This window comes from Cetorhinus maximus, chromosome 6 (assembly GCF_964194155.1).
Source record: "Cetorhinus maximus chromosome 6, sCetMax3.hap1.1, whole genome shotgun sequence".
NCBI classification, from domain to species: Eukaryota; Metazoa; Chordata; class Chondrichthyes; order Lamniformes; family Cetorhinidae; genus Cetorhinus; species Cetorhinus maximus.
In genome coordinates this window covers 96,322,718-96,335,309 of record NC_135884.1, presented here as the reverse complement: position 1 = coordinate 96,335,309, position 12,592 = coordinate 96,322,718, and the positions used below count along the sequence as shown (strand labels likewise).

Here is a 12,592-nt window from a genome sequence, read left to right as displayed (position 1 = left end):
TGAGGTTAGGGAGGGGGTTGCAGGATTTGCCCAGTGAAACCCAACCTGAACATCAGTGAGAAGCTGATTGGTGAATAAGTAACCCAGGATTGCGCTGTCCATGTCACCTCTCATCACTTTGTTCACAATGAAGAGCAGGCTGCTGGCACAGTACTTGGCAGAATTGGATGTTTCCTGTTTTTAGTGTATTGGCCATTCTTGGAAAGTTATCTACATGACTAGCTCGATGCCAGTATTGTAGCTGTACTGTAACAGAGCATTCCTTTATGGTGAGAGGTTGGGAAATTTGGTGTCCAAATAAACCTGGGTTTCCTTGCTCATGAGTTACTAAAAGCTAGCATGCAGATCCAGCAAATAATTAGGAAGGCAAATAGTATGTTGGCCTTCATCGCAAGGGGATGTGTACAGGAGTAAAGATGTCTTGCTGCAATTGTACAGGGCTCTGGTGAGACCTCACACAGAGTATTGTGCACAGTGTTGGTCTCCTTATCTATGGAAGGATATACTCGCCTTAAAGAGAGTGCAATGGAGGCCCACCAAACTGATCCCCGGGATGGCAGGATTGTGTTATGAGGAGAGATTGAGGAAACTGTGCAAGTATTCCCCAGGTTTTTGAAGAACGAGTGGTGATCTCATTAAAACTTACAAAATGCTTACCAGGTGTAACAGGGACGATTTGGATAGGATGTTTCCCCTGGCTGCTGAATCTACACCCAGGGGACACTGTCTCAGAATAAGGGACAGGCCATTTAACAATTAGGCGAGAAGGAATTTCTTTACTCAGTAGGTGGTGAATCTTTGGAATTCTCTACCCCAGTGGGCTGTGGAAGATCAGTCATTGAGCATGTTCAAGACAGAAATCAATACATTTCTGGAGACAAATAACATTAGGGGAGATGGACACAGTGGGAAAAATGATGTCGAGGTAGATAATCATCCAGGATCTGTTAGAATGTTCGTGCAGGCTCAATGGGCTGAATAGCCTACTCCTGCTCCGATTTCCCATGTTCCTATTCCCTGTGTTCCTGTGTAACAGCATGGCTAGGGTTGTGATTGGATGTGGAGCACAATTCTTAGTGCTGCTGCTGGGATGTCATAGACTTTACTGTATTCCGTGTCTTTAACCATTTCTTCATACCAAGTGGACCAAATCAAATTGTCTTCAAATTGGCATCTGTGATGCTGCGGACGGCAGGAGGAGGCTGAGATGTATTATCCACTCAGCACCTCTGTTTGAAGATGGTTGAACTTGCTTCAGCCTTGTCTTTTGCAGTCATGTGCTGCGCTCCCCAAACTTTGAGGATGGGGATATTTATGCAACTCATCCTCCTGTCAGCTGTTATATAGTTCCCCACCAGTAATGACTGGATGTGGCAGGACTGCAAAACTTGAATCTGACCCATTATTTATGACATTGATATATTTTGTTCATAGAATTAACTAATTTTCTCTCTCTGCCACTTCACCAAGGGTCCAGAGTGATTTCAACCTCCATCTTGATTCATCATGTTCTCTCTCCTCTCAGTTCACTGACCTCTGATCCTCCCATAATCCCTCCCTCCATGTCAAATCCTCAATCCATGTTCACAGATACCACCTTGACCTCACCATCTCACAGGGTCTCACTACTTCAACCGCGTCAATCCAAGGCCATTTTTCATCACTTGTTGGTCCCACTGCCCACACACATCACTTGTTGGTCCCAGTGCCCACCCACGTCCACCTTCCCTGTTCCCCATCTTTACTTTCTGCTGTATCTGCCTCTGAAAAATACTACCCAACAATTTATTTACAGCTGCAATTTCAAAATTGCAACTCTCCAGCCTTTGGCCCTCCACTCGCCATGATAATGCTTCAGGGGCTGATTTGCTCACCTGCACTCTCACCTGCTCCATTGATGCCCTAGTCCCAATAAATCCATGACTCTCTCTCACTTTAACTATTCCACCTGGTAATGACCTCATCTCTGTTCCTTTAAGCTCAAGGCACAGGGAGCTGAATGGACAGGTGGGTAATTGGTTTACCCATTCACCGCCTGATATTGCTGCAGGAAATTACACAATAATGAGTCTGTTAAAACTGTTCACTACTCCAGGATCACCCCGGAATGTAAAGTTAATCCCTAGCACCTGTTCTGTACCACAAACCATATTTCTAAACCCCTCCACCTTGCCGACTCCACCCTCACCTCCAACAATCAGTACCAGGAGCTCACTGACCTCTTTGTCTCAGAATGAGTGGGTGGAATGGCCTCTATCGAACTCTCTGGCTTATCTCATCAGATGCCTCTGCAGCTTCAACCCGTTCCACCAGCCCCCCAGGCTAAAATACATCTCACTTCTACCCCTGCCCTCGCCCTCAACTCACATCATTTAAAAATCACATCCTAGTTTTCACAATTGTTGCCTGATAAATTTCCGGTGAAGTGTCTTCAGATATTTTTAATGATACTAAAGGCGCTATATAAATACAAGTTGTTGTTGTCGTGTACAGACATTCAGCCTTTAATCTGACAGGGCGGTGCACACGGTCCAAAGGTCACCTGTACTCCTGGTTCCTCACACTGATCAGACAAAACTGATCAATTCTCATCTCTCCAAAGACTGGGGCTTTGAAACGTGCTGCCCATTGAAAGCACAGCATCAATGTAAACTCTGTTAGACATCAAAACAGGTGAGAAACTCTCTGGGACACAGGATCTGGCAGAGCAATGAGAAAGCAGCAAATACCAGAGTGAAAAGGGGAAATGAAATTTCAAACAGAGAGTGCAGTCCTGGACTCCCCCACACTGTGGGGGTGAAACGTGTTGCAGACGCTCAGACACACGCTGACTCCACAGGAAATGTTGGGAAATTGCTGTCATTGAGAAACCTTTTTGGGCCGTGTTGTGAGTGAAGGAGCCGGGTGCAATTCAAACTTTCAGGAGCTGAAAGAGCCAAGCCGTGGCACCACGAGTGGCCCAGCTGTACAGGAGGGGAGGAAGCAGAGCAGAAGGGCAGTACCGATAGGGGATTCTTTAGTTAGGGGAGCAGAGAGGTGTTTCTGCGGCCGTCAAGTGACTCCAGGGTGGTTTGTTGCCTCCCTGGTGCTAGGGTCAAGGCTGTCACAAAATGGCTGCAGGACATTCTTGTGGAGGAGGGCAAACAGCCAGAGGTCATGGTCCACATTGGTACTAACAACATAGATAGGAAGGGGGATGTGATCCTGCAATCGGAATTTAGGGAGATAGGTAGAAAATTAGCAAGCAGGACCTCTAAGGTAGTAATCTTCGGATTATACCCAGTGCCACGTACAAGTGAGTACAGAAAAAGGAAGACGAGCGTTCCTTGACTGTGTTCAGGAGAATTTCTTACAGCAGTATGTGTCCAGCCCAACAAGTTGGAGGAACTGCCAGACCTGGTTCTTGGGAATGAGGTGGGCCAAGTAGATCAAGTAATGGTAGGGAAACATTTAGGGTACAGGGACCATTGTATCATAAGGTTTCGGTTTAGGTGGAAAAGGATATTGGCCAGTGCAGAGTAAGAATAATCAATTGGCAGAGTGCGGACTTCAATGGAGCAGGAACGGAGCTGGGCCGGATAGACTGGAACCAAAGCTTGGTGGCAAAAACATTAGTTGAGCAATGGGCTACCTTCAAAGAGGAGATGGTTTGGGCACAGTCAAGGTATGTTCTCTCCAAAGGCAAGGATATTGCAAACAAACCCAGAGCTCCCTGGATGACAAAGGAGATAGAAATTAAGTTAAAGAAGAAAACGTGTGCTTACAAGAGGTTTCATGTAGCAAATACAATTGAGAACCAAGTTGAATACAGAAAGGATGTGAAAAAGGAAATACAAGAAGCAAAGAGTGGTTGTGAAAAAGGACTGGCAGCTAACATAAAAGGAAATCCCAAAGTATCCTATATGCACATCAATAGTAAAAGGGTGGTAAAAGGAGTAGGGCCGATAAGGTGCCAAAAACAGGATTTACACATAAAGGCAGGTAGAATGGATGAGGTGTTAAATGAATACTTTGCATCAATCTTTACCCATGAGGTAGATGCTGCACAGGCCATGGTGACAGAGGAGGAAACTCAATCAATAAAAGTGTTTAAAATTGATAAGGTGGAAATATCGGATTAATGTTGATAAGGCGCTGAGGCCGGATGAGATGCATCCAAAAATATTGAAGGAAGTGAGAGTGGAAATTGCAGAGACACTAGCAATAATCTTTCAATGTTCCCTGGATTTGTGGCAGGTGCCAGAGGACTGGAGAATTGCAGAGACACTGGCAATAATCTTTCAATGTTCCCTGGATTCGGGGCAGGTGCCAGGGGACTGGAGAATTGCAAACATTACGCCCTTGTTCAAAAAAGGTTGTAAGGATCTACCCTGCAATTACCGAACTTCGGTGGTGGGGAGACTTCCAGAAACAATTATTCGGGATAGAATTAATAGTCACATGGAAAAAGTTGGGTTGATTTGGAACAGTCAGTATGGATTCATTAAAGGAAAGTCCTGTCTAACTAATTTTCTGGAGTTTTTTGAAGAGGTAACAGAGATGGTTGAGGAGGGCAAGGCTGTTGATGTGGTGTATATGGACTTCCAAAAGGCGCTCCATACGGTGCCACACAACAGGCTTGTGAGGAAAGTTATTGGTCATGGAATAAGAGGGGCAGTAGCAACGTGGATACAAAAAATTGCATGAGGGATAGGAAACAGAGAGTAATGGTTAATATGTATTTTTTGGGCTGGAAGAAGGTTTGTCGTGGGGTTTCCTCAGGGGTTGGCATTGGGACCCTTGGTCTTCCTGATATATATAATTGATCTAGCTCTTGGTGTAACTAAATCATTAAAGATGGCAGGACAGGGAGGGAGAGCTGTTTCTAAAGCATACAGTATTGGTTTCATCAGTAGGGGCAATGAGGGGTGTAGACAGAGTAGATAGGGAGAAATTGTCCTCGCTCGTAAATGGATCGAGAAACAGAGGGCACAGTTTTACAGTGTTTTGTGAAAGATGAAAATGCGAGGTGAGAAAAAACTGTTTCACACAGTGAGTAGTTAGGGATAGAATGCACTGCCTGGAAGTGTGGTGGAGGCAGGTTCAGTTGAGGCATTCAGGAGGGCATTAGATGGTTATTTAAATAGAAACAATGTGCAGGGTTACAGGGAAAAGGCAGGAGATAAGCACTAAGCTAAAATGCTCAGAGAGCCGGTACAGACACGACGGGCTGAATGGCCTCCTTCTACACTGTAAGAATTCTGTGATTCTGTGAAATGTCAATGTGAGTATTCAGGTACCTCGACATCCAGGAGCTATGACTCTGTAACGGCTATCAGATCATAAATATTTATTAATATTTGTTCATCTGTTTCATTACAAATGCTATGTGCATTCAGATACAGAACCTTTATTCTTTCTTTTGAAACCTCTAGCCTACTCTGCTGGGGCACTCTTAGGTTTCTACATTCTGTCCCTTCCTGGCAAGTGCTGAGCATCATTTCCCTTCTTATTACCTTGCTCTTTTGCCTTGTCTTGTCCATTTTATTTATCACATCTTCCCAAATTTGCCTAGACCCCACCATTTCATTTAAAGCCCTCTCTACTGCCCTAGTTATACGGCTCACCAGAACACTTATCCCAGCATGGTTCAGGTGAAGACCATCCCAATGGTACAGCTCCCACTTTCCGCAGTACTGGTGCTAGTGCCCATGAATCAAAACCCATTTCTCCCACACCAAACATTTAGCCATGATTTTCACTCCCTAATCTGATTTGCCCTATGCCAATATGCTTGTGGCTTAGATAGTAATACAGAGACTATTACCTTTCAGGTTCTGCTTTTTAATTTAGCTCCTAGCTGCTCATATTCCCTCAGCAGAACCTCTTTCCTAGTTCTCCCTATGTCACTGCTACCTACATAGACCATGACCACTGCAACCTACCACTCTAACTGCAAGTCCCTCCCAGCCCAGAGCAGTGGCCCAAACCCTGACACCAGGCAGGCAACACAGCTGCATGAACTCTGACTCTCGGCTGCAGAGAACTGTGTCAATCCCCCTGACTATACTATCCCCAATTACCATTACATTCCCATTAACTCCCCCTGCATGAATGTCTTCCTGTACGATGGTGCCATGATCAGTTTGCTCATCCATACAGGCTGCAAGAACATCGAACTTGTCGAACAATTGCAAAGATGAATCTCCTCCACTTTTACCTTTTGGGTCCCCATAGCTGCCTCATTTGGACTCACACCCTCCTCTCCCTGCCACTGACCAAATTAAAAGACCCTATTCTAAGAGTGTGACTGCTTCCTAGTACAAAGTGTCGAGGTAACTTTCTCCCTCCCAGATAAAAGGTGCAATTACGTTTCATGTCCGAAATATTCTGGTGCACACATCTGGGAGATTTTTCTATATATTTCAGCTCTTGGGTGCATTATGATGGCAGTTCCCCAGAATGTGGATTTTCCCCATTAAACACATCAGTGGTGAAAGAGTAGTCAATGCAGAATGTGGGTCTGATTAGCCACTGAAAAGCCAATCTTTTGTCTGGAGGCAGAGGACATGGTTAAGGTACGAGGTGTATTTTTGCCACTTTCTTCTCTGTAGAGAAGGATGTTCTCAATGTAGCAGTAACAGAGAAGTAAAGATTGGATAGGAGAAAATTGGTTAACAAGAATTAAAGGTTTGGCATTCCTCAAGTTAAAAATCTTAACTGGTTTAGAAGGGATGTAGTAGTCAACAATGAGGAGGATAATTACAGGCTCAAGGAAACAGAGTGGTAAAATGAGCAGACATCTGAAAGATGAAACTTAAGGCACGGAAATGTGATTTGATAGATTTTAAACAAAGAATGTGGAGATACAATGTGAAATAAATGATACAACATTAGAGGGAATGCAGAAACAGCAAGACCTGGGGAAGCAACTTCACAGATCTCCGAAGGAGTCTGCATTTCTGCCAATACTTCCAAAGAATGTTTTAAAATTAAACTTAGGATGCACAGTTAACAGGCAGATGTGACTGGCTTACAACCAATTTCTGGTATATTTGAGAGTAGCATGCTGCCACACTCGTGGATGAGAGGGCCAGCAGAACTGCCATTCATTCATTCACTCCACTATTTCTGACAGTCGTCCATCATCACATTGTTAAACCTCATTGACCAGACTCTGACAGATGGTAATGTGATTTATGTTATGCCATGTGTCTTAATGGTAAAGTTAGACTCAACTCATTTCCTAGATCTTGTGCTGTTATTAGTAATATCACATCAGTATAAGTAACAGAATAACACTTATGACTGGACTTCAAATACTGAAAATTTATTTAACTCTTGATACAAAAATCAGAATTTCAACAATATTAACACACTTTTCATTATTTACGTAAACACACATCTCTTCAGGATATAGACACTGAGGACATGCAGCTTGTGGAATACAGTACATATGCACACAGGAATTGAAGTAGTTTCTCTATTTACACTTTCAAAAAATATAATTTCAGAAACAATTTATTCACTCTTATTGGTTCTTATATACACTAAACTTATCAGGATATAGACACTGAGGACATGCAGCTTGTGGAATACAATACATATGCACAATATTTAATCTATTGTGCCTGAAGGGCCTGTTGTTCAGGAACAGCAGCTACATTTGTCTGAGGGATTCCCTTTACACACACAGCCATTGGCACAGTTCGTGCATCCTGCAGGACAGCAAGAGCAGCAACCTGAGAGGAGAGGACAAAGACAGAAATCAGGAACAATGAATGAATTCACCGAATCACCCCCTAGGCCTCCCATTACAGCCCTCAGCACCTCCCTGACAAACTAATCTGTGTCATATCTCCAAGTTACCCATCTGAAGAGGTTCAGCATCACGACACTGTGTGTGAGAGAGTTTGGGTGAAGATGTAACTGTCACTACAACACTATTTCTGGTGAGAAGTCTATAATATCAACACTTCCTGATGTAAAACTAAGACACTTCCTTAACCAGCAGGGTTCCTGTCTCCAGATTCTTTCGATTGGACATTAAATTAATCTGATGGGAAATAAATCAGGTGAAATCATGGATCATGTACTTTTCTATCGTGTTCCTCTCTGAGTTCTGCCCAGAACTATCTGTCACATAAACACAATGTGAGGAGTTTTAAACTCTCCCACAGTTACTCACTTTTCCGGCAGCGTCCAGCTTTGCTGCTGGGACATCGGCAGTCGGAGCACCTGCAGGTGTTTTCACAGGAGCAGGATCCTGAAAACAGGAAAAACACAGACACTGAGTTGTGGGAAAACCATGAGAAATACCCCCCGTGTGGAGGAGGCCCGGCTCTTTGTCACATTCTCTTCTCCAGTGACTTTCAGAAACAGCCTCCCCTACAATGCTGCAGCCCCTCAGTGAGACTGAGCCGGGACACTGTGCTGAAAGGACTGACACCAGTCACCACTCACCATCCAGGCACACACAGGGCTTCGAGTCAGACATTTCAGGAACTCCTTCAGCTTCGAGCCGTCACCCAATCAGCGCTTCTCGATCTTGTGCCGTTTGCTGAATCGGAGCCGAGTTTTTGGGCTTGTGATCGGTGGGGAACCGGCTGCAGAAGCGGGGAAGGGGCGGGTTCGTCCGGGCTGAATGCACACGGGGCACCGAAGTGATTCAGCTGCTGAAATTGCATTTGAATTGCACCCGGCTCCTTCACTCACAACACGGCCCAAAAAGATTTCTCAATGGCAGCAATTTCAATCGGCTGCTTTGTGTTTGTAAATATTTCCAGAGTGACTAAAATCACACTTCAGTCTACAAGGTGGACAGAGGGTCCTCTCCATTCCCCCGGGTGCACCCTGATCTCAGCAATGGCTATGACAGACAACTGGTTTCACCACTCACCGCCACATCTGGCTGCTCCAGATTACACATTATCGGCTTCTCCCCTGCTCCCTCAACACTGCTCACCATCCCAGAATCACCCTGGAATACAAGGATAACCCTTGATGTCTTTTTCCTCCCACTAAGCTTCATCTTGGAGAACACCCCAAGATATTTTCTTTTTTATTCATCCAAGAGATGTGGGCATCGCTGACAATGCCAACGTTTGTTGCCCATCTCTAATTGCCCTCGAGAGAGTGGTGGTGAGCTACCTTCTTGAACACCTGCAGTCCATGTGGTGTAGGAACACCCACAGTGAGGTTAGGGAGGGGGTTGCAGGATTTGCGCAGTGAAACCCAACCTAAACCTCAGTGAGAAGCTGATTGGTGAATAAGTAACCAAGGGTTGCGCTGTCCATGTCACCTCTCATCACTTTGTTCACAATGAAGAGCAGACTGCTGGCACAGTACTTGGCAGAATTGGATGTTTCCTGCTTTTAGCGTTTTGGCCATTCCTGGGCATTTTTCTACATGACCAGCTCGATGCCAGTATTGTAGCTGTAATGTAACTGAGCATTCCTTAAATGGTGACAGGATGGGAAATTTGGTGTCCAAGTAAACCTGGATTTCCTCGCTCATGAGTTACTAAAAGCTAACATGCAGGTGCAGCAAATAATTAGGAAGGCAAATAGTATGTTGGCCTTCATCGCAAGGGGATTTGTGTACATGTCTTGCTGCAATTGTACAGGGCTCTGGTGAGACCTCACATGGAGTATTGTGCACAGTGTTGGTCTCCTTATCTATGGAAGGATATGCTTGCCTTAAAGAGAGTCCAATGGAGGCTCACCAGACTGATCCCCGGGTTGGCAAGATTGTGTTATGAGGAGAGATTGAGGAAACTGGGCCAGTATTCTCCAGATTTTTGAAGAACGAGTGGTGATCTCACTAAAACTTACAAAATTCTTACCAGGTGTAACAGGGACGATTTGGATAGGATGTTTCCCGTGGCTGGTGAATCTGCATCCAGGGGACACTGTCTCAGAATAAGCGGCAGGCCATTTAACAATGAGACGGGAAGGAATTTCTTTACTCAGAGGGTGGTGAATCTTTGGAATTCTCTACCCCAGTGGGCTGTGGAAGCTCAGTCGTTGAGCATGTTCAAGACAGAAATCAATACATTTCTGGAGACAAATGACATTAGGGGAGATGGACACAGTGGGAAAAATGACGTCGAGGTAGATAATCATCCAGGATCTGTTAGAATGTCAGTGCAGGCTCAATGGGCTGAATAGCCTACTCCTGCTCTGATTTCCCATGTTCCTATTCCCTGTGTTCCTGTGTAACAGCATGGCTAGGGTTGTGATTGGATGTGGAGCACAATTCTTAGTGCTGCTGCTGGGATGTCATAGACTTTACTGTGTTCAGTGTCTTTAACCATTTCTTCATACCACGTGGACCAAATCAAATTGTCTTCAAATTGGCATCTGTGATGCTGCGGACTGCAGGAGAAGGCCGAGATGTATTATCCACTCAGCACCTCTGTTTGAAGATGGTTGAACATGCTTCAGCCTTGTCTTTTGCAGTCATGTGCTGGCTCCCCAATCTTTGAGGATCAGGATATTAATGCAGCCTCATCCTCCTTTTAGCCGTTAAGTCGTCCCCCAACAAGTAACGACTGGATGTGGCAGAACTGGAGAATTTGAATCTGACCCATTATTTATGACATTGCTTTACTCTGTCCATAGAATTCACTAATTTTCTCTCTCAACCACTTCACCGAGGGTCCGGAGTGATTTCAACCTCCATCTTGATTCATCATGTTCTCTCACCTTTCAGTTCACTGAGCTCTGATCCTCCCATAATCTCTCCCTTCATGTCAAATCCCCAATTCATGTTCAAAGATACCACTTTGACCTCACCATCTCATAGAGCCTCACTACTTCCACCGTATCTATCCAAGGCCATATCTGACCACTTGTTGGGCCCGCGCCCCACCCACGTCCCCCTTCCCTGTTCCCCATCTTTACTTTCTGCTGTATCTGCCTCTGAAAAAATCTATCCAACAATTTATTTACAGCTGCAATTTCAAAATTCCAACTCTCCAGCCTTTGGCCCTCCACTCGCCATGATAATGCTTCAGGGGCTGATTTGCTCACCTGCACTCTCACCTGCACCATTGATGCCCTAGTCCCAATAAATCCATGACTCTCTCTCACTTTAGCTATTCCACCCGGTAAGGACCTCACCTCTGTTCCTTTAAGCTCAAGGCACAGGGAGCTGAATGGACAGGTGGGTAACTGGTTTACCCATTCACCGCCTGATATTTCTGCACTAAATTACACAATAATGAGCCTGTTAAAACTGTTCACTACTCCAGGATCACTGCGGAATGTAAAGTTAACCACGAACACCTGTTCTCTATCGCAAACCATATTTCTAAACCCCTCCACCTTGCCGACTCCACCCTCACTTCCAACAATCAGTACCAGGAGCTCACTGACTTCTTTGTCTAAGAATGAATGGGCCGAATGGCCTCCATCTATCTCTCTGACTTATCTCATCAGATGCCTCTGCAGCTTCAACCCGTTCCACCAGCCCCCCAGGCTAAAACACATCTCACTTTTACCCCTGCCCTCGCTCTCAACTCATCGTTTAAAAATCACATCCTAGTTGTCACAAATGGTGCCTGATAAATTTCCGGTGAAGTGACTTCGAAAAGTTTTATGATACTAAAGGCGCTATAGAAATACAAGTTGTTGATGTGTACAGAAATTCAGCCTTTAAACCGACAGGACGGTGCACACGGTTCAAAGGTCACCTGTACTCCTGGTTCCTGACACTGATCAGACAAAACTGAACAATTCTCATCTCTCCAAACACTGGGGCTTTGAAACTTGCTGCCCATTGAAAGCACAGCATCAATGTAAACTCTGTTAGACATCAAAACAGGTGAGAATCTCTCTGGGACACAGGATCTGGCAGAAAATGAGAAAGCAGCAAATATCCAGAGTGAAAACAGGAAATGAAATTTCAAACAGAGAGTGCATCCTGGACCACCCCACACTGTGGGGGTGAAACATGTTGCAGACGCTCCGACACACGCTGACTCCACAGGAAATGTTGGGAAATTGCTGTCGTTGAGAAATCTTTTTGGGCCGTGTTGTGAGTGAAGCGGGGAAGGGGCGGGTCTGTCCGCGCTGAATTCACACGGAGCACCGAAGTGATTCAGCGGCGGAAAGTTTGAATTGCACCCGGCTCCTTCACTCACAACACGGCCCAAAAAGATTTCTCAATGACAGCAATTTCCCAACATTTCCTGTGGAGTCAGCGTGTGTCTGAGCGTCTGCAACACGTTTCACCCCCACAGTGTGGGGTGGTCCAGGATGCACTCTCTGTTTGAAATTTCATTTCCTGTTTTCACTCTGGATATTTACTGCTTTCTCATTGCTCTGCCAGATCCTGTGTCCCAGAGAGTTTCTCACCTGTTTTGATGTCTAACAGAGTTTACATTGATGCTGTGCTTTCAATGGGCAGCACGTTTCAAAGCCCCAGTGTTTGGAGAGATGAGAATTGATCAGTTTTGAATGATCAGTGTGAGGAACCTGGAGTACAGGTGACCTTTGGACCGTGTGCACCGCCCTGTCGGCTTAAAGGCTGAATGTCTGTACACGACAACAACAACTTGTATTAATATAGCGCCTTTAGTATCATTAAAAATATCTGAAGACACTTCACC

General features: G+C 45.0%; 1 long non-coding RNA gene across 1 annotated transcript in view; it reads right to left on the bottom strand.

Moving 5' to 3' along the window:
* Positions 1 to 12,592, bottom strand: part of LOC144681951 (uncharacterized) — a 69,456-nt gene that overhangs the window by 1,982 nt on the left and 54,882 nt on the right. The gene's annotated exons all lie outside the window — the stretch shown is intronic.